Genomic DNA, 21,641 nt, shown 5'->3' with positions numbered 1-21,641 from the left:
AGGATTGTGTGTAAACTTGATAGCCCTCTTTGAAGAAAATGTGCTGCTGTATTCCTGCACAGTCTCCTGACAAGTGTGCTCTCAAGGCTACCAATGATGTGTCCTCCGCAGGAGCAGGCTCCATTTCTGTTAACAGTGCATCTGTAATCACTGGTAAGGGGGTGAAGCAACATAAAACTTTGAAACTACAAAAAAAAATCATTGCCTTTAAATGTACATAAATATAAACCTTAGGACAGGGGTTTTACTCTGATATATCTTACTTCTAATATCTGCACTGTCAATCAAACTGTGTTCTTTTGAGTACTTGCACAAATTCCCACCATTGTCTTCACAGACACTTAGCTCTCTTAGCCAGCCTTTTTCTTTCTGTCCTTCCAGGCTCTTCTCAAAGGCTCTCTCTTTTTGGCTATACCTCTCCCTGGTTATGTAGCCTTGAGCAAATTTACTCCTTTTGCAGCAACAGTCTCTCCCTTAGTTAGTTTCCTTTCTAGTGTCCCAAAACTGACTTAGACATGATATGCTCATGTGTCTTTCCCATCACTGCTGTGTTCCAGTCCACAGCCTAGAGCAGAGCACACTAAAACAGAACAGAACAAAAACACAGCATGCATGCAGAGGACCTATTGCAGACCAATGTAGGCTCTGTGATTGTTGCTTCGGTCTCTTTGAGCATCTATGACCCTCAACTGTGCATTCGCTCTTAACCAAAATTATCTCCAAAGATCAAAGGAAGTACTGGACAAGCTAGCTATCAAGTTATGTGTGCCTTTTGCGAAGGCTAAGTGACTGTTGGTTTTCCTTTAGAGATCGTTTTCCTTTCTCGTATTGTGGAGATTGTATACATTCCTTTATTAGGAGAAAATAAAATCATACTAACCATATCAGGTTTTATTCTGCATGCAGATTTAACATTTATCTGACTCAGTAATTTGATCTAAATATTTCCTAGTCACATTTTTCCTCACTTGTAGTCTTTGAAACTATCTGATTGACAGCTTTGCATTACACAGTGGGAATTAGTCTTGAAATCTACATTAGGAATCTGACTCTGCAACTTAATGATATTCCTTTGAACTATGAAAGTCCCAAAATAGATATGATTATGAATGATTTGAAAATAAGATTCCTGCTGCAAACGTTAGATTAAGAAACACATTTAAACATGTAAGCAAATCTATCTGTCTTTCTGTCTGTCTGTCTATCTATCTATCTATCTATCTATCTATCTATCTATCTATCTATCTACTTATCATCTATATCTATTTATATCTCTATATCTATCTATCTATATCCAATATTGAAAATTAGATTTCAGAAAAGAAAGAAAATCAAAATGTCACAATGCATAACAAATCACCTTTCTGTGCTATTTCAAACGTTGTCATCACTACAAAATGATGCCCCACTAACATAACTTAGTAGGTTATGTTTCCTGGTTGCTGTACACATTCTGTTAATTCAAAAAGAAATCAATTAGATACTCTAAAACTTTACAATAGAAAATGCCATTTCACATAAAATTAAGGGTCCATGCACTGTTTTTAATAATTTTATTTCACATTCTTGACTGTTTTGCCTGTATGTATGCATGTATGTGCATCATGTGTATGCCTGGTGACTCTGTAAGTAAGAAGAGACCACCAGAACCCTTGGAACCGAGGTTACTGATGGTTGTGAGCTACTAAGTGGGCGCCGAGAAGAGACCTGGTCTCCTCTGCCAGAGCAGTAACTATTTTTATTACTCCAGTCCCTCATGTTGAACTTACTGGTTTAAACATGAGCCACCACTCCATCCCCACGTGTAGTATTTATTGGAATAAATATTTCCAATTCTTGGCTTTACAGACATTACAGTAAGAATATCCTCATGGTTAGTGTTAGAAATATTTCCCAGCACAAGCTCTCTGCTGACGCAAAAACCCCAATCAAGCCGAATCAGAACGAAGTCGAATTAAAGGATATCCAGGTTGAATGGGACTGCTGCACTTTCTGGTGTCCCTGAGGAGAATTGGGGCGGGGGAGACCATGGAAGGGACTCTCTGGGGAGCACAGGAGTGGGGCCTACAAAGATGGAGGCCCGAGACCTGGACTTACAATTAGTATTTATTGTTTATAATATTTTAAGGGATTCAACCTCAAATCAATTTATCTCACAGGTATGACATATGGGACAGAAATCTATGCTTTAAATAAGAACTGTCACCATATCCAGATGATAGACAATCATAGAGTTCAAGGTTTGCTTCACACTACACCTTTCTCTTCCCTTATCCACCTAAATAGTCAAACACATACCCCACTTCTGTACCTCCAAAAAATATTCAACAGAATAGAATGACCAATAGGACAATCATTATTGAACCGCTTCAAAGCCCCCAGCCTTTGGATGCAAAACCATGCTTTCCGCAACTCCCTGATTCCCCCCCCCCACCATTTGTACTATTCCATTTATACTTGTAAAACAATGCCAACACCAACTACTCAGCACACCTGCCAAGAACAATTGTGACTTAGTGGATGTCTCAGGCATTTAAAAGACACTGTTCTAATCTCTCATGAAATGTGCTTGTCAACTAAGATATGCAAGTATTTATTTTAGCAGGGAACAGAAACCTCTCAATTTATTCTAAAATATATTTACCTTTAAGAAGGATATGTTTACCATTTTGAATAAGAAAGGCACTTATCTCTAGAATATCAAAATAAATAAAAAGTCATACTCTTGAATTTATTATAACATAATAAGATGTTCATTATGGTGCTATGTCTTCTTTTAACCCACCAATTTGGAACAACAGGTAAAAGTTTAAACGAATTCATATCCCAGATTTGTCTTCGTTAAAGACAAGATATTTGCATTTCCTAATAATATATATCAAAATAAACCAATAGAGAATGTGATTATAAAATATAACAATCGATTTCAAATGGCATACTTCATCTTATTTATTTGAATTTGAGATTTGTTGTTCAATTTTATAATAGAGAAAAGTTGCAGTAAAGACTCTACATTTCTGTTTCCATTATGTAATACTTTTGCTGCAACTGGAACATATTATTGTTATCCTGGGCAAAGACAATATTCTTGAATGGTATTCTAAATAGTAGCAAGCCTTTGTACGTCATTTTCCCATGACTAGATGACACGTGTGTTGTGCTCAGCCACAGTTAAGATGTGCTGGAAAAGTTCACTAATGGCAATATTCATCTTACTCTATTCTGGGATAATAAAATGTCTTTTATTTAGAAAGAGGATGGCTTGACTTGCAAGGGAAAAAAGCTAAAGATCATATTTTTGAGTTAATTGTATCAGAAACGGTGTGGACCATGATACTTCAGAGGGAGGTAAACAACGGGCTCATTTTGTGCTCCTGCATAAATTAAAGAAGACAGAGAGACAGGCAGTCACAGCTGTGAAGGCAGCCGTGTGTTCATCTGCAGCTCACCTTCCAAGAGTAACAGAGAAAAAAACGACAGTTTTGTTCAAAAAATAAGGTACTGTATGAAATTCTTGTGGAAAGTTAAGCATGCACAGGCAGTGTGCTTTCATTTCCTCTCTACTAGTGACCCTCAAATTGAAAGACACCATTAGCTAGGGAAAGGCAAGATGCTTCTAGTGTATGGGAATTAGTATCATTTCTTACTGACTTCTGCCCTCACTTCCTTCACCCTTGACCCTTTATCTGGAAGCAGGAAGAATTCAAAGAAATGTTTCAGATTCTTTGTGTATTCAAATGAGCATTTCCAATTGATTCTGTAACAGGGATTACCCTTGGTTACCTCTCCTCCAGAGGCTGTGCAGGTTTCACTACAGATTTGCTTTAAAATCCCCAGGATTAAGGATATCCATGCTATTAAAATTGTACTTAGTGATGAACTTTTGCATAGAACGACAGTGTTCCAATAATTGCCATGTACTTTGTGACTTAAACTCTCCTATGGGCATAGACTCCAAAGCAGAAAGTGAGCAGGCACAGAGAAATCTCCCAGGTCATCTGCAGTTAGTCTTAGTGTGAATATACACCCTCAAACCCTTTTCTCTGTTTTTAATCTATTGTTCATCTAAAGTAAGAATTGTAAATCACACTGTGACCAGAAAGAGATGAAAGGAATTATTAAACTCTTAAACAGATTCCTGTATCCACCCTTGCAGGCTGGACAGCCACATGCTGGCCTCAGAACCCATGTTAACTGTCTCTTTCATCTTCAACTTCCCATATCGGGGCAATTACTGTATTTTTGTTTCTTGGGCCAGTAGAGTGTCTATTTGGCAGAGTATTAAACTCTAGATGAGGCATCTAACAACTGTCACCTTCCTGAGACCTTCCTGCTTGTGACTTACTTCCCAGTACAACATTTTCCATGCGGTATCTTAAGATGTAAATAATATAAGGTGATTATACACACCATTGTATAAAAGAACCCATGGTTCCTTGTGGCATTTATAATCCAATCTGATAAATTTAGCATGGCTTACAAGATTCCCTTTTCTTATCTTCCTGATTTTCTGACTAGATTTCCAGTAACAAAATCCAAATAAGAATAGGGAAACTATACAAATTGCTAGAATCTTTACATAATTGCCAGATTCATGACAAGAAACAATGAAACAATATTAATAAATAGTTAATCTTGAATGTCTGTACGTAGTCTTCTGTGAAGCATGGGAAACATGCAAGTCTGTCCTGTTGTAGAACTGACTACTCCCTTCCTTTGTCTCATACTATCAGAACACACCATGTCTCCTGGTGACAGAAAGGTCACCCCTTCCATAAATCTCTTTTTTGGGAAAAGGTATTATTGTCCTTCTACATGCTGTGTCTCAAGGTTTTTCACTTAAGATAGTCAGGATATCGAGGGACCAGATGTTGGGCGCTCTGGCTTGAAGCTGCCCATCACAGGCTTGCCTCATCCCCAGCATGTCTTTTTACACACTGTTGCTCTGCTTCTTTAATTGTCCTCTCGTCTGATCCTGGACATCCTGATAGATCCCTCTCCATTACCTTACATAGTGAACTCTATCTCTCTAGTGTGAGGTATCAGTTTTAATATCTTCTCTTCAGGGACCTTTCCCTGAAGCTGAAGAAACCCAGCACTTGAGAATTTATCTCTTCATGCTTTTTCTTGAAACTGAGATGCACTTTGTGTACATGTGTCAGGAGTGTGCTACCTCTCATGGTATGGGTCTCAAGCTGTGTCATTGATTGGTTGGCTACTCCCATAATTTATGAGTCACCATTGCCCCAGCACATTTGGTAGGCAGGGGAATTTGCAGGTCAATGGTTATGTGGCTTGGTTGAGGTACCAATCCCTCCATTGGAAGACTTGCTTGTTTATAGGATATGGCTGGTTCATGCTCTGTATCTCCCATTGCTCAGACTCTTAGCTAGAGTTACCCTCATGGATTCCTAGGAGTTTCCATTGCACTATTTATTAAATATTCTGACGTTATGAAGGTTTGAAATATAACTCTCATTTTTTAAAATATTTTCTTATTTATTATGTATACAATAATCTTTCTGCATGTATGTCTGCAGGCCAGAAGAGGGCACTAGACCTCATTACAGATGGTTGTGAGCCACCATGTTGTTGCCAGGAATTGAACTCAGGACCTTTGGAAGAGCAGGCAATGCTCTTAACCACTGAGCCATCTCTCCAGCCCTATAACTCTTATTAAAACAACAAATTATGTGTTTTTATTACTGTTGTACATCTATTGTGAACTTTGAATTATTTTTAAGTTATGACACAGATTATCTTGAGGATTCAGTCAAAATAAAAATATTTTTAATGTAAATATACAATAAGAAAACTGTTGTGGAATATTAGTGGAAAATATATTAAATTTGTTTATGCTGTGGAATATTTGTTTAGTGATGCAAAGATGTGTTGTATTCCTTTGTGTTGTATTTGTTTAACTCTGTGAAGATGCGTTGCTTTGACTGTCTAAGCACCTCTTTGATCTAATAAAGAGCTGAACAGCCAATCACTAGTTAGGAGAAAAGATATGCAGGGTTGGCAGGATGAAAGAATAAATAGGAAGAAAAGAAATCTGGTAAGAGAAGATCAGGGAGCAAAAGGAGAAAGAGAGTACTATTCCAGGAAACAGCCACCCAGCTACACCACAGCCATGGAGTAAGAAGTAAAGAAAGTTAGTTAGAAAGGCAAAAGCCCAGACAGAAGCAAAAGATATATAGGATATATAAAATTTTAAAAAGCTGGCTAAAAGTAAGCCAAGCTAAGACTAGGCAAAAGGCTCCATGTGTTTATTTGGGGTGCTGGGGGCACCCAATCACTAAAAGAAAATAATAAAAAAATACATAAAACTAATACAATTTCCAGTAAAATAATGATTCCAGCATGTTTCACTATATCATTCAAAAATTTTAGTTACCATAGATTTTATTTTAGCAAAACCATTATATCAGAAAAATCTCCCACAATTCAAAAAACATGAATAATATTGCAATTTAATTTACGGAAATTTTTTTATATAAATGACTCAGAATTTTAATAGTGAAATAATATATTTTGATAGCACCTGTCTATCAGTCACAAAGCAAATGTGTACTAAACTATTTTGCTTATCATGGGATTTAATATTCATATCTAATGAGTATAAATTCCTTGCTCTGTATAATCTTTTTGATATAGAATTCCACTATATATCTTTGGTGCACTGGAATTCAATATGCAGACCATGCTGGCCTTGAACTGGGAGCTATCTGGCCACCTCTGCCTCCCAAAGGTTAGGATTAATGGCATGTGCCAACATGTCTTGCATTAATATAAAATGAATATATAAATCAAAAGACATGTAAGTTTATTAATTGTACCCATGAAGATTAGCAATAATATCCTGCTAAATTAATGTACATAATTCTGCAATGTCCATTTTAAATTTTACACACTTAAATGATTCATTCCAATTGGCTAGCTTTTATTGTGTCGGAATGTTCTACTTCTTTTACCTAATGAGTGGGAAAAGTATTGAACAGTCTTATCCATCTGTGAACCCTGTGAACTACACTAATGACTGTACTGGCAATATATGTACATTAATGCATAGCGGCATGAATGCTGTGATGTTATGGGAGTAACCAACCATTTTCTGGATGGATTTAAAATCTGATTCACAAGACAGAACTCATGTCTGTTACTGTTAACTAGACTCAAATTCATGACTTAGTAAACCCTAGGCCCCAGTTTTGTTTGCATATACAAGATCAACGCAGTCAAAATCCCAGGACTGACAAGTGGGAAGCTAATGAATTGCCACTATTAAGGAAAAAAAAGAGTCCATTTTCTTCAGAGATGTGACACCAAGAGACTACCTGTGCTATGTAAACAGTTTCACACCCTTGTACATACAGGCAGGACTAGGAGTGCTCAATGGGCTTTAAAGAGAGAGAGAGAAAGAGAACACACATGCTTTAGGGAGTGCAAATATAAGGGTTAAAGACAATTGGAAGGGAAAGAGTTGGATATTTTTTTGACAAAATACATTATATACATTATGAATTATCAATTAAAAATCTATAATGTTATGAAAAATAAACATAAAGCTAAATAATGTTTAAGTAAAATATTAATGAATTTCATACAAATATGGTAAATTATAAATGCAGTTTAAAGAGTTATCTTTTTAATTTTTTATTGATTTTATTGAGTTACACATTTTCTCTGCTCCCAATTTACTCAGGAGATCTTGTCTTAAAAACTTTTTGTATATATATCTGATCATATGATATGTGTGTGATGTGTGTGGTGTGTATGAGTCTGTGTGTACTATTTGGGAGAATATATTACCCCAAAGATATCTAAATAACTTATCACACTTCCTCCCATTATTTAAAAGTCTCATTGGGACTGAGGTGTGCATCTTTGTTTCTATATAATTATTTTCAAATACCTTATGTGAAGTTTTTCTTTAAAAATGTAATTGAAAATCTTTTCCAGAAAGACAATTATCATATGTACTCACTCATAAGTGGTTTCTAAACATAAAGCAAAGAGAACCAGCCTGTAAATCATAATCCCAGAGAAGAACCTAGACAACAATGCAACCCTAAAAGAGACATACATGGATCTGATCTACATGGGAAGTATAAAAAGAAAAGGTCTCCTGAGTAAATTGGGATCCTAGAGACCATGGGAAAGGGTAGAATTTGAAGGGAGGAGTATAAAGGGGAACAGAGAAAAATGAATAGCTCAACAAAGTCAATAAAAACAAAAAAAATGTAATGAAAAGTGCAAGATATCTGTCTAAAAATAATGGGGCTTTACATCATTTGAGAAAATTTCAAAGTGTGTTTTACCAATGAAACACACTCAGACTTGCAGTCTTATTAAATTGTTTTGGTATGACAAGGCTGTAATTTCCCACAAATTCAGAAGTCAGCATTTTATATACTAATTAGAAGCTGACCATTCTTGTGTTTGCTTTGAAGGAACAGACAAATAGAAAGCTGCCTTGCTAACTTTATTTTCATAGCACAAACATACACTTGCATATGTTATGTGATCAATTATTAATACTTAGAAATCTACATTTACCAAGTATCACTGAATGGAATCATCCAATGAAATTTATAAGTGAGTAAGGTCTCATAATTTTCCTTAGAAAGCACGTATTTTCTTATTCTTCTTCCATGTCACATACTTTACTTTTCACTCCCTGAAGTGCAAACATTTAGCCTTCCTAGAAAAGCCCAGTTTGATAAATCTTGACAGGCGATAAAATAAGTTTTACTTTAAATAACTCACTGCCTCTATTCATCGGTATCAAATAGACTTCAGTACAAAATTCCTAATATAGAACACTGTCACTCATGTCCAAAGAACTTTCTTCTGTTATCTAAATCTTCCCTTTTCTTCACCATGTTCTTAAATTCACTGGCGCCATGTCTAAACCTGCATCAAATACCTCTCTTTTTATAATCCACACAACATTAACGTCTATGTAGAAAATTTTGCTTATTTTCCTCAAAATTATGGTAAGATACCTCGCAACTTATCCCAATTTCTTCTTGTCCTAAAATCTACATACTGGCAAACAAGAAATGAAAAATCATGTTCTGTATTTTTTTCTTTGATTAAAAAGGGACTAAACTTTCTAGGGCAAATGATGGCAGAAATTTTTACATAAGTTTAAGCTAACTATTTAACAAGACTTATACATGTAGCATTTAATCTTCCAAGAACAAAGTGGTGGGATGGTACAAATCTATTAGGTGTTTAAATATGTAAGAAGTGCATTTTGAATCACTTTTTCAGTCAGTGGCAGTGTCCTTTTTATACCATGTTCATACCTGGCTACCTTGCGAACAGTTCAAATTATGGTCAGTTTAATGAACAACGTAAGACTTTGGCCATAATGGTCAAGTGAGATTGTTATGGTATATTGAATTTTAGATCGACAAATTTCTGATTTTCACATACTGAAAATTTGATTATTAGTACTATTAGTAATTGTGGCTAAAAAGTGTCATCAATTTCTACTTGGATGGACAGCTGTCATCAGAGTGACATCTACTGGGGATCAGTTTTGATGAAATTCGCACTTTCGAAGATAGGAGTGTGAGAATTGGAATTATTAAACGAAATAAAAAGAGATGTGAGAAAAATAAAAAATAGAGGCACAGAACAGCAGAGAAGGAAAATTCAGTAAATACTAAACCACCCACGTTTATTTTCCAAAAATTTATATCCAGTCCTTACAACCTATTGTTAATCTCCTTTGAAGGAACAGGAAAAGCAAGGTGGAGCTGATCCACCTAAAGACTCAAAATACTCATTAACCACACCCTAGGACAGGGTGTCTTGTTTATAGTCAGTCACAACTGTTGTCAACAACTTAGAAAGAGCAAAATAAGATCAAACTCTGTGACCTTTAGTCAAGCTAGAACAGGCTGATATCTGGGGGCCCCATAGCCATCTCCTCTCCCCTTTCAATCTTATCCAGCTCATACCCTTACCCCAGGTTTCTCTCAATACATTTTGTCTGGGGCTAGATTTCAAAACACACATTATGAAAATGTGAGTTTTACAAACCTAATTTTACTGTTGTTTTAAGTCGATTAACACTAAAAATGACATCAAGTCTTTAATTGATGCGGATCTTTCACATTAAAGTTTAACCTTAAGATTCCATAAGCACACATTTTAGAGGAAATCGTTTTGGAGACATCTGAGCTCATTTTTACATGGTGGCAGCTCTATCTTTCCAGGGTGCCCCAAATCAAAGCAGAAAAAGGCAACAAGCCTTTACTTTAGAACTGTTAAGCAAGCAATGCCACTTTTGAAACTAACACTTTTTCTTTTCCTCAGCCTCTTTTCTTATTGTAAAGGTACACTTTACATTTCAACAGCAAAGAAAAAGAACGAGCAAAGCTGTTATTGATTTCTTATATCCTAGAGTTTCTACTGCTTCATAACAGACAAGCAATAATCTAGGTGTTTTTCTTTGTAGTCCATTTCTTTCCCCTACTTTCCTCCATTCTTAACACTGTATTCTGATTTCTATATATGTATTTTTTAAAAAATAAATGAAAATAGATTTAGAAATAAAATCAAAATCTAAAGCTATGCATGCAATGATTATAATCTTACCATCAACTCACAGGTTAGGAGTTCAAACACAGGTTCACCACCCTGAGACCTAAAGAAATACAATACAAACCAATATTTTAGTATTAAGATTTGATTGTCATTAAACAAAAATCATATTTCTGATCTGATGATACATGTTATTATATGAATTATTAATGCACATTAAACTTAATGGTTTACTATATTTTCGTCAGAAATAACATCACCCAACTTATATGAAATTGTTGATATTTAGCATACATTCTTTAATTTGAACTGTTTAAGGCAGAGATTATAGACAAGTTGAACACCTGTACAGTCTTTCTTCTCATGGGCCTGTGAGCATTGGATACATTTGAACACATAATGCACTCTGCAGATGGAATTCCAGAGGGAAATACCACTCCATCTCTTCCAGTGACAATACATATGTTTACATAAATTTATATAAAATGGGGCATGCATAATATCAATGTGATTGCAATACCATAATCCTAGTCTATAATTTCTGCTTCACTGAGAATATAGATATCCGCATGACCTTAAAAGTATAGTTATAAATTTGCAATAATATTCTACATTTGCTATTTTGTTTTTTGGATTTTTTGTTGCTGTTTTTCTGGACAGTGTTTCTCTGTGTAGTCCTGAATATCCTGGACCTTGCTTTGTAGACAAGGCTTGCTTTGAACTCACAGAGATCTGTCTGCTTGTCTCCCAAGAGCTGGGATTAAAGGTATGCACCACCATCTCCAGGTTTATGCAGAGAATGTAAAACTCCTCATGACTACAAACATTTCATATCATTTTTAAGGATGTACCACACTCTATTGTATAAAAGATATTTGAAGTCATAGTAATTTATGATCTTAATTAATTTCATAGTCTTTAAATCTCTTGACTATGATCACTCATGGCATTATTTGACAGATGATACAGGAAAGAGACTTTGTCAATGCTTTATTATTATGATGTAGCTTATTAATTTATAAATAGAGATTAAAATTATTCATCTCTAAAGTTTACTTCCAGGTAGTTGCTTTTTATGTGAATAAAAATCCAAATGAAAATTTAATCTCTTCTCATGGAGAAATTGCAGACTCCTCAGAAGCTCCAGTTTCAATGAGCTATTGCATGTGCTCTTCTGAGGAGTCTCTAGTTAACCACAGTGTCTATAGCATGTGCTCTTCTGAGGAGTCTCTAGTTAACCACAGTGTCTATAGCATGTGCTCCTCTGAGGAGCCTCTAGTTAACCACTGTAAGCTATAGCATGTGCTCCTCTGCGGAGCCTCTAGTTAACCACTGTAAGCTATAGCATGTGCTCCTCTGAGGAGCCTCTAGTTAACCATAGTAAGCTATTGAATGTGCTCCTCTGAGGAGTCTCTAGGTAACCACAATAGAAGTTGATAAAACTAGAAACAGCACAAAAAACACTGTCATGTTGGCTGCCTAATGTTTAGTGTTATCTTTGGAGAATATATTTTCTCCTTGTATTTGTATACTAAGGTATTTAGCTTCAGGGTTATAAATGGAAACATTAACTATGACAAATGAGCATTTAGCACTTAGCAAGAGATGTCATATGTGAAAATGAGTGTATCATTGAAATAATGGTGGTGTTTAGTAAAATGCTACTATCATGAAGATGAAAATCGACACATCAAAATTTTTGTTTTCTTCTGTGTGCGTATTTGTGTGTGTGTGTGTGTGTGTGTGTGTGTGTGTGTGTGTGTGTGTGAATGGGTGCACTAAAATGTGAATATTAGAAGAGAACCTCAGGTTCTTCAGTTGGCAGAACCCTCTGGTTTTGTCAGTGGTGGTAGTTGTTTCTGAGATAATGTCTCTCAATTCACCTGAAATTTCCTGCTTAGTGAATCTTAGGGATACACTTGTCTCTCCTTTCCCAGTGCTGGAATTAAAAGTGTGTGTCAGCACACTGACCATTTTTCTGTGAGGTCTGCGGAACAAATTCAGCTTCTCCTACCAGTGTAACAACCATTTTTCCTACTAAATACCTACCTAGCTGTCAGCCTTGCTTTCTTCTTGTGCAAGGTAAAATGTATATATGGAATGCAGTCCTGAATAACAAGTGCTCAGGAACACCTCAGCTGAGGTCGCTGGACAAATAGGTGGCAGAGATTGGATGTATCCAAAATCTTTGATTCTTGATGTATTGTGCTAAGTTCTTGGACTTTGCTATTGGCTTCCTTATTGTGAAGTTGGTGGGATCTGTTCACCAGCATCCCAAAGATGCTTTTGCCATTTTTTTTTCATTTTCGAGTTTAATAGCACATTAACCTTTTAAATATTCCAGACTTATCTATCAAATGTCACACTATTGCCACTTTGTGGAAGGAGGAAGGAGTGAGAAAATCATTATTGACATATACTACTTTTCCTATTGACATTTTTTAGGGAAAGCCTCCCAGATGTAAAGATCTGCCCAAAAGTCAACTCTCAATGGCCTTCCTACCTGCCCTTTCCTTTTTAGCAACAGATGTAAGGACCTAAATTTTGGTAACACAATGTTTCCTTTAGAGTTTTTTGGTATCTATTACTGTGGTGAAACACCATGACCGTAAAGTGTGTTTGGGGAACAGGGGTATTCTTACACTTGCACACTGCTGGCTACCGCTGAAGGAAATCAGTACAAGTACTCAAAGAGATCAGGAGCTGATGCAAAGACCATGGTGGTTGTTGCTTACTGGCTTGCATTCCATGGCTTGCTCAGCCTGCTTTTGTATAGAACTCAGTACCACCAACCCAGGAACAGAACCTCCCACAATGAGCTGGGCCCTCTTCCATTGATCACTAATTGAGAAAATGTCTTACAGTAAGTAGGATCTCAGGGAGGTATTTTCATAACTCGGCCTCTTCCTCTCTGATGACTCTAGCTTGTGTCAAGATGACCCACAAAACCAAGCAATATAAACAATAAAAAGTGTAGCAGAAAAAACATTTAGAAAAAACTAAATATGATTATGCTAGAATAAGCTGAATGAATATACAAATTGAAAATACCATTATTTATATTTTATTTTTAAAAACTGAAGGTCAAACTTTAATATTTAGAATTATAATGAAGAAGTAGAAGTTACTTTATATTGACATTTAGCTGTATCATATGCTAAATTACTCTTTCATGCATTGTGTTACATATTTTCAATTTTAAATGGAAGCTTTTAACTGAACAATTGAATTTCAAGATAAAAACCACAAGAGACTTATGTTTTCTAGCTACCTCTAGAAGGTATATTTGCGTTTAAGACAATAATAAAAATCCAAAGGCTGTCTTCATCTGTATTACTGTATTATTATACATCTTCATCTGTATTAATCTGTATTATTATATTGATTAGATATAGCAAGCATGTGCATTGTAAATCACTGTTCAGATTTACATTTCAGAAATAATAGTAAGAGCATCTAATAAATTTGTCTTCCAAGGTTAAATCCAAGCCAAAGAAATGACTTCAAACATATATGAAGTATAGTGCCAAAGTGTGGCTCACCCCAAACTTAATTTATCTTTTCAACGATTTGTAGGGTTAGACTCTGGCAAAGAGTTGAAATGCTATGACATATTTAAATATGAAAGAGACAGTTTACATGATATGAATAAATAATTATGCATAGAGGTGTTTTCAGGAAAAGGCCCAGTCATTAAACTAGCAGTGCTGTTGGCACTAAGTTCTCTCCTTGTTACACTTCAGGAAATTTCATTTCACCTAAGATTCTATCATTATGAACTAATCAATGCATCACTTTCATTTGAGCAAGCCACAAGGTAGTATGCTGACGTATGCATTAATTAATTACTGGAAATTTTATAAATCTAATATTCTAAGTCCATCAGGTTCAAGAAGAAATACTGTAATGTTACTTTGTGATCCAGTAATATAGCACAGAACTTAGTTAGTTGTTCTAGATGCTATAAACTTTTACACAACACATAAAATTTCCCCAGAAGCATGTAAAATATTCTATTTTTTGCATCCTATGAATAGAAATGATAAAGAAGCTTACAAATGTATCCAACGGCACATAGCCAGTAAGCGATGAAGTTGAGATTCAATCAGAATCTCTCTTAGTTCACAGTGAGACAGAACATTAAGATTTAGAAAATTGTGTGTGCATGTGCGTGCATGTGTGCATGTTTATGTGAAGCATGACAGTGGGCTCCTGTGAGTGTCAGAAGAGGCCATCAGATTTCCTGCAGCTATATTTACAGTCAGTTGTGAGATACCTGATATTGGTATTGAGAACTGAATTGTGATCCTCTGGAAGTGGAGAAAGTGCCTTTGACTGCTAAAACGTCTCTTTAGCCCTAGATTCTCTTAATGAGGAGTATGTAATAAAACACAATTTCCATTTTACCCTGTTTAGACAGAATTTAAATTTACAACTCCAAGAAGCATAGACAGTATCCAATACTCTCCAGCAATCAAGAAAAATGAAATCACAATTTTTCAGGTAAATTGATGGTAGCAGAAAAGTTCATATTGAGGGAAATCATCTAGTCCCAGAAAGACAAACATAACATGCTCTCCCCATCTATACTTCCTAGAATTTAAATGTGTTTATTGTAACCTGGAATCCCTGTAGAATCCAGGAAAGAAAGTGGGGACCAAGTAGGAGAGGAAATGAAAGAGGAAAAAGAAAAAACAGTGAGGGGCATTAATTAGGTATGGGGAAGAAGATAAAGAAGAAAGATGGGTGAGAGTAAACTGACAGCAATAAAGTCTGGAAAATACATAAAATATCTTATTGTTGCATATTTCTGTAAAATAGCAAACATATAAATCTCTGTATGTATATACATATAACTCTAAGAAAAGATTATCGAGTCTCAGATTGCTCCCTTCAAGAAAAATACACAAATAAAACCCAACACCGGTTATGACAAGTCTTCTTTGAGTTATTAATCAAGGTTCTCCAAAAGGCGATTAAAACATAGTCTATGATTATTACCTTGGGTTGTCTCTCAGAAGCTCATGGGATGGCCTATGCTCTCAGACAAGGGGCCTAGAGGATATGAAATGGAACTGGCCTGAAAACCGTCTTCCTGAAAATTAGCTTTTATGATACCAAGGGAAGCAAACAAATAATAGCCCTATCCAGCTGTAGTATTTATGAACAACATCCCAATCCAGCATGGCACAATAACCCGAAGAGAGCAATAGTGTTGTGCATACTTGGCGCTAAGCAATAGTTCTCTATTCATACTTAGGTCCTGATCAACAGGAATGAAATAGGACCTGGCATTGGAACTCTAGCCAACTGCTCAGCACAAGTGAAATCCTAGATCTTGGAGAAGAACTTACAAATGATATTTACCAAACCAGATTAATTCCTAACTACATATTAAATTTTATCTTTATATCCACATATAAAAATATCCCAGAAGGAGATCATTACAGAAAAGTACCATCAATCAAAATGTAGAGAACAAAACATTCCATGGTACCCAGTCCCAAGAAATACACCCAAGCAATTCCTGCATCCAGGGCTCAGGGATACTTGCAGAAGACGGGGTGCAAAGACTGTAAGGGCCTAAGAAACAACAAGTTTGGTATGAGATTGTGTTGCCTAGAGAAGGGTACACCCATAAAGACCCATCAGCATGCTCACCTGAACAAGAACTTAACAAGGTTGACAACAGTGGGCATGTGAATATGGAAAAGGGAGAGTACATAGAGACTCAACTCCACACAATGAAATATAGGCATTTTGGGAATGCTGATAACAGGAGTAAAGATTTTCTCCATGGGAGAGTGCTCCAATTGTTTATCTAATATAAAGTAGTCACTCCTGAGATAATATACATTCAAGTAACATTACATGACCTGAGTAGGCTGTATTTACATATTTAGGGATATGTGTATATAAATTTGAGAGAGAACAAGCAAGATGCATGCAAGAGGTTAGAAGGAGGCAAAGAGAAAGGGAGAAATTATCTATTGCAGAAAAAAAATAAGTAGAGACAACTAAACCTCCAATTTCAAGAAAATCATCAGAACCGATAAATAAGTTATAAAGTTCCTAGCTTAAAGTTCTAATATATGATGACAAGTATTAGGCTATTTGCCCACAGTGTCTTACTGGTCAAATGCTAAATGTACACTATGTATTATTTATCAGATATGTTTTATATCTTTGATTCCGACAAATTTTATAATGCATAAGATATTATTAAAAATGTAAATTTTATATAATATGTGAATTATTTTGACATGGGTTACCAAAAAACACTTTCTAAATATATAAATACAATTTTAAAGTGAAAAACTTTGAACTCTTACTGCCTTCAAGACTGTCAAGTTTATCTGAGAGGTACCACTATATTTATTTCTGTAGGCAACAAGTTTGAGAGAAAAGTCAAAGGCTACTTTGAAATTCTGCATGATATAAGGTTTCATTAAATCACTAAGAAATACCAAAAATGCTACAACAGAAACAACCATAGGACAGAGTCAAAAAAGAACAGATATTGGGGCTCAGCAATATCCATACTTTCACAATGTCTTTCAGAGCAGATCATTTTTGTTTGTTTGTTTGTTTATGGCGACTGAGACAGAGACCCTCATCAGAGCAATGGACTGAGCATCCAAAGTCCAGTTGAAGAGCAGAAGGAGGGAGAAGATGAGCAAGAAAGTCAGAACTGCTAGGGATTGGTCCACCTGCTGAGGCAGTGTGCCTATTCTAATGGGAGCTCACCAAATACAGCTGAACCAGGACTGAAGCAGCATGTGATCAAACTGGGCTCTCTGAATGTGACTGACAGTGGGGGCTGACTGAGAAGCCATTGATAAAGGCACTGCGACTTGTTTCTACTGCATGTACTTGCTTTTTGGGACTCTAATCTATTTGGATGCACAACTTTCTAGGCCTGGATGTGAGGGTTGGACCTTGGACTTCCCACAAAGTAGGGTTCCCTGCCTTCTCTTAAGGAGGGAGGGAGAGGAAGTAGGGTGAGTGAGGGAGTGGGAGGAGGGGAATGGGAGAAGGGGAGGAAGTGTAATTATTTGAATGGAAAAATAAACATAAAAAACAAAAATTAAAAGTAAGAGAATATACCCAAGAGGTGCCCTATCATACTACAAAAGCATTTGTTCAACTATGTTCATAGCTGCACTATTTGTAATAGCCAGAACCTGGAAACAACCTAGGTGCCTCTCAATAGAAGAATAGTTAAAGAAGGTGTGGAACATATACACATTAGAGTTTTACTCAGCGGTAAAAAACAATGACATCTTGAATTTTGCATGCAAATGGATGGAAATAGAAAACGCTTTACTGAGTGAGGTAACCCAGACCCAAAAAGAGGAATATGGTATGTACTCACTCGTAAGTGGATTCTAGCCATAATTAAAAGTTTTGAGCGTATAATTTGTGATCCAAGAGAAGCTAAATAGAAGGTGAGCCTGAAGAAAATCATATAGTTATCCTTCTGGATATTGGAAGTAGACAAGATTGTCAGGCAAACTTGGGTGCACAGGGGGTGGGGGGTGGAAGTCAGGAGAGATGGTTAGAGAGAAGGGAGAGGGGGAGGATTGGGGATGGCTTGGGGGAATGGGATGGGGGGAGGGAGGAAGGACAGATATGGGAGCAGGGAGGAATATATCTCAACTAAGGGAGCCATTTTAGGGTTTGCAAAATACTTGATTCTGGAGGGGTTCCCAGGCCCAAGGAGAGGTCCCCAGGTTGTTTCCTGGGTTGCAGAGGAGAGGGTGCCTAAACTGGCCTTGGCCCATAACCATACTAATGAATATTTTGCATATCACCATAGAACCTGCATCTGGTAATGGATGGAGATAGAGACAGAGACACACATTGGAACACTGGACTTAACTCCCTAGGTCCAAATGAGAAGCAGAAGGAGGGAGAACGTGAGCAAGGAAGGCAGGATCAGAGGGAACCTTCATCCGACGATGGATGGAGATAGAGACGGAGACCCACATTGGAGCACTGGACTGAGCCCCCAAGGTCCAAATGAGGAGCAGAAGGAGGGAGACCATGAACAAGGAAATCAGGACCGCGAGGGATGCGTTCACCCACTGATACAAGGGGACTGATCTAATGAGAGCTCACCAAGGCCAGTGAGCCACATTCAGAAACCGGATTCTCTGAATGTGGCTGACTGAGAAGCCATTGACAATGGCACTGGGTCTTGTTTCGTCTGCATGTACTGGCTTTTTGGGATCCTAGTCTGTTTGGATGCTCACCTTTCTAGACCTGGAGGGAGGGGGGAGGAGCTTGAACTTCCCACAGGGCAGGAAACCCTGACTGCTCTTAGAACTGGAGAGGGAGGAGGAGAGGGAGTGTGGGGAGTGGGAGGGTCGTGGGAGGAGGGGAGGTAGTGGAAATTTTTATAAATAATATAATAAAAAAGAAATAGAATTTAAAATAAAACCATGTAAAGATGAAAAATAATGAAAAAATACGTAATTTATTTTTTTAATACAATCTTTTCTCATTTTTCATACCAATCCCATTTCCTAGTCTCTCTCATCTTCCTGTTACCTTTATCTTCACCCCAACCCATGTTCATTCACTCCTCAGAGAGAGTAAGGTTTCCCATGGGAAGGCAACAAAGTCTGGCACATCACTTTGAGGCAGAACCAAGGCCCTCCCCTCTATATCTAAGGTGAGCAAGGTATCCTTCACCTGTAATCAGATTGATGACTACCTTGTCATCACAGAATCTTCACCAAGCACTGATAGAAGCAGATGCAGAGATCCACAGCAAAGCACTGTGTTGAACCTCCATAGTCCAGTAGCAGAGAGGAAGGAGAGATAATATGAACACAGGAATCAAGACCATGAAGAGAATACCCACTGAAATAGTTTATCCGAGCCAATGGGAGCTCATTGACTCTGGACTGACAGTAAGAGAATCAGCATAGGACCAAATTAGGCCCTCTGAATGTGGGAGACAGGTATATGGCTAAGGGCAGTCTGTGGGACCACTGGTAGTGGGACCAGGATTTATCCCTTCTGTTTGAACTGGCTTATTGGAGCCCATTCTCTTGGCAGATCTTTTTTTCCCCACATATCAGGTTTTAGATGCCGGAAAAGTTGAAATCCTAACAAATCTTGTTAATCTGTGTAAACCTGTTATGAAAAATCTTAAATGGTGTAGAATGACAATTCAGTAATTATTCAATTACTCAGTGAATACTTACTGATTATATGCCTGGTATTAGTATGATATTAGTGAAAGTGGGTTTTGAAATGTGAATTAGAGTAGGTATTTTACATAGATTAAAAAAATATGAAATTGACATATTTAAAGATTTGTGTACTGATTGTAACCATCAAAAGCACCAGATTTCTCTTTGTACAATGTCTAGTATCCCCATGCCTAATCCATCAGGTGTTGTAGAGCCTGGCTTAATTCATCTTTGCAATAACACAACACCTGATTTTTATACACTTTATGGGTAACTAGAATAAGAGAGTGATCCATAATCTTGTTTTCATGAGACTAAGTTCTGGCAATTACATTCATGTGGAAGTAAGTGTCATAGAACATGGGAAGCACTGTCCTTGTACTCCCTTCTCTTCATGTCTGTCCAGGTTCCAGGTGCTGCTGCCCCCGCCCCACCTATAATATTCACACCCATCTCTTTTGGGAAATATTATTTTAAGATGTTACTTTTGTTTGTGCTGCATTTGTTTAACGTTGTGAAGTTGTATTACTCTGCCTGGCTAAAACACCTGATGGTCTAATAAAGAGAGAGTCAGGAGCAAGGATTGATGGGGCTGGCTGGTAGAAAGAATAAATAGAAGGAGACATCTGACAAGAGCAACAAAAGAGGAGCAAAAGAACAAGGCCAGCCAGTTGCTCGGAATGCAAAAATATTGTCTGTATTTTCCATTTGTGGCCCTATAATTTATGTAGTTACATACAGCCGTTAGTGTACATGTTAAATAAAAGTATAAGAAAAGTCAAAGTGTTCAAAAGAATGAAGTCGGAATGTGGAAGGAAGAAGGAAGAGGGACGGTAAGTGGACACCTGAGGGATGGACAATGCACAATATTTATTTGTATGAAGACTTTTTAATTCACTTAAGTTTTTAGTTGATGTTGTGTAGACTTTATATAGTTGACAAGAATAACTTAAATTCCAAGTGGACAAGTTCAAAGAGATCCTCCAAAATGATTTATGTCAAACGGTGACACTACCATAATTTTCCTGAGCTGATATTCTTTCATAGCAAGCTATAGAGCTTAAACAAAGTCAATATTCATCCCCAAAGCTGCCATGTTATTAATGGCTACTTACTTGATAGGAAATTAAGGTAGTATGTGTAACTGTCAACATTAATGCAATGCTTCTTTAATTGCAGGGAATTGTCATTTTGGAATCCCTGTAAGAATGTGGACAAGTTCACACAATTGGTTGAACTTGCATGTAAATTAATAATTGGTAACCATGGCAACACTCATCAAGTGGAGAGACTGCCTTTCAGTCACAACCTTAACTGTAACCCTCCTTCCTTATGTGCGAGGAGATAACTGTGACTGGCAGTCTTGCCCACCCATGGCTTTACTTTTTGTGATTGGCCATCCCAGAAAAGCCCTGCAAAGTGACCTCGTCTGTTCTCTGATTTCTTGGCATTTACCTTACTTTCTTGTCAACAGTTAAAACACAGTCTAGAGCAAGATACAGAGTAAAACATTTCAAACTTAAATACATACACAAACAAAATTTTAGCCTTGTTCAATGTTTCTTTCAAAATGTATTGGTATAAAGCTCTCCTTAAATATTTCAAATTATTTAAGCTCAAAATCTAATGAAAATGTATATATGCATAGTTAAGACTTACTCTGTTATCTGAGATTTTCATTCTGTAAATGACACTTTTTCCATGTCTAAAAGTTTTATTTTATCTGTGTAGGTATTTAACCTGCAAGCATGTCCGTGCATCATATATAATGCACGGCAATGACCTTCATTGCCGATGAAGGTCAGAGGACATCATACTCCCTGATGTTGTTGTTCAAGAAGATTGTGGTCCACTATGTGGGTGTGGAGAATTAAACTT

The 21,641-nt window shown here is 36.8% G+C and overlaps 1 protein-coding gene across 19 annotated transcripts in view; it reads right to left on the bottom strand.

The window, feature by feature from the left end:
* Ptprd (protein tyrosine phosphatase receptor type D) overlaps nucleotides 1-21,641 on the bottom strand; it is a 1,378,451-nt gene that overhangs the window by 1,222,288 nt on the left and 134,522 nt on the right. For all 19 annotated transcript variants that reach the window (XM_085686142.2, XM_087904910.1, XM_087904905.1 and 16 more), the window contains exon 2: nucleotides 10,615-10,663. The gene's annotated coding sequence lies outside the window, so the exon portion shown is untranslated. The remainder of the gene's footprint in view (nucleotides 1-10,614; nucleotides 10,664-21,641) is intronic.

The sequence above is a fragment of the Myodes glareolus genome, chromosome 3 (assembly GCF_982192425.1).
Source record: "Myodes glareolus chromosome 3, mMyoGla1.1, whole genome shotgun sequence".
Classification (NCBI taxonomy): domain Eukaryota; kingdom Metazoa; phylum Chordata; class Mammalia; order Rodentia; family Cricetidae; genus Myodes; species Myodes glareolus.
This window is presented reverse-complemented; position numbering and strand designations above follow the sequence as displayed.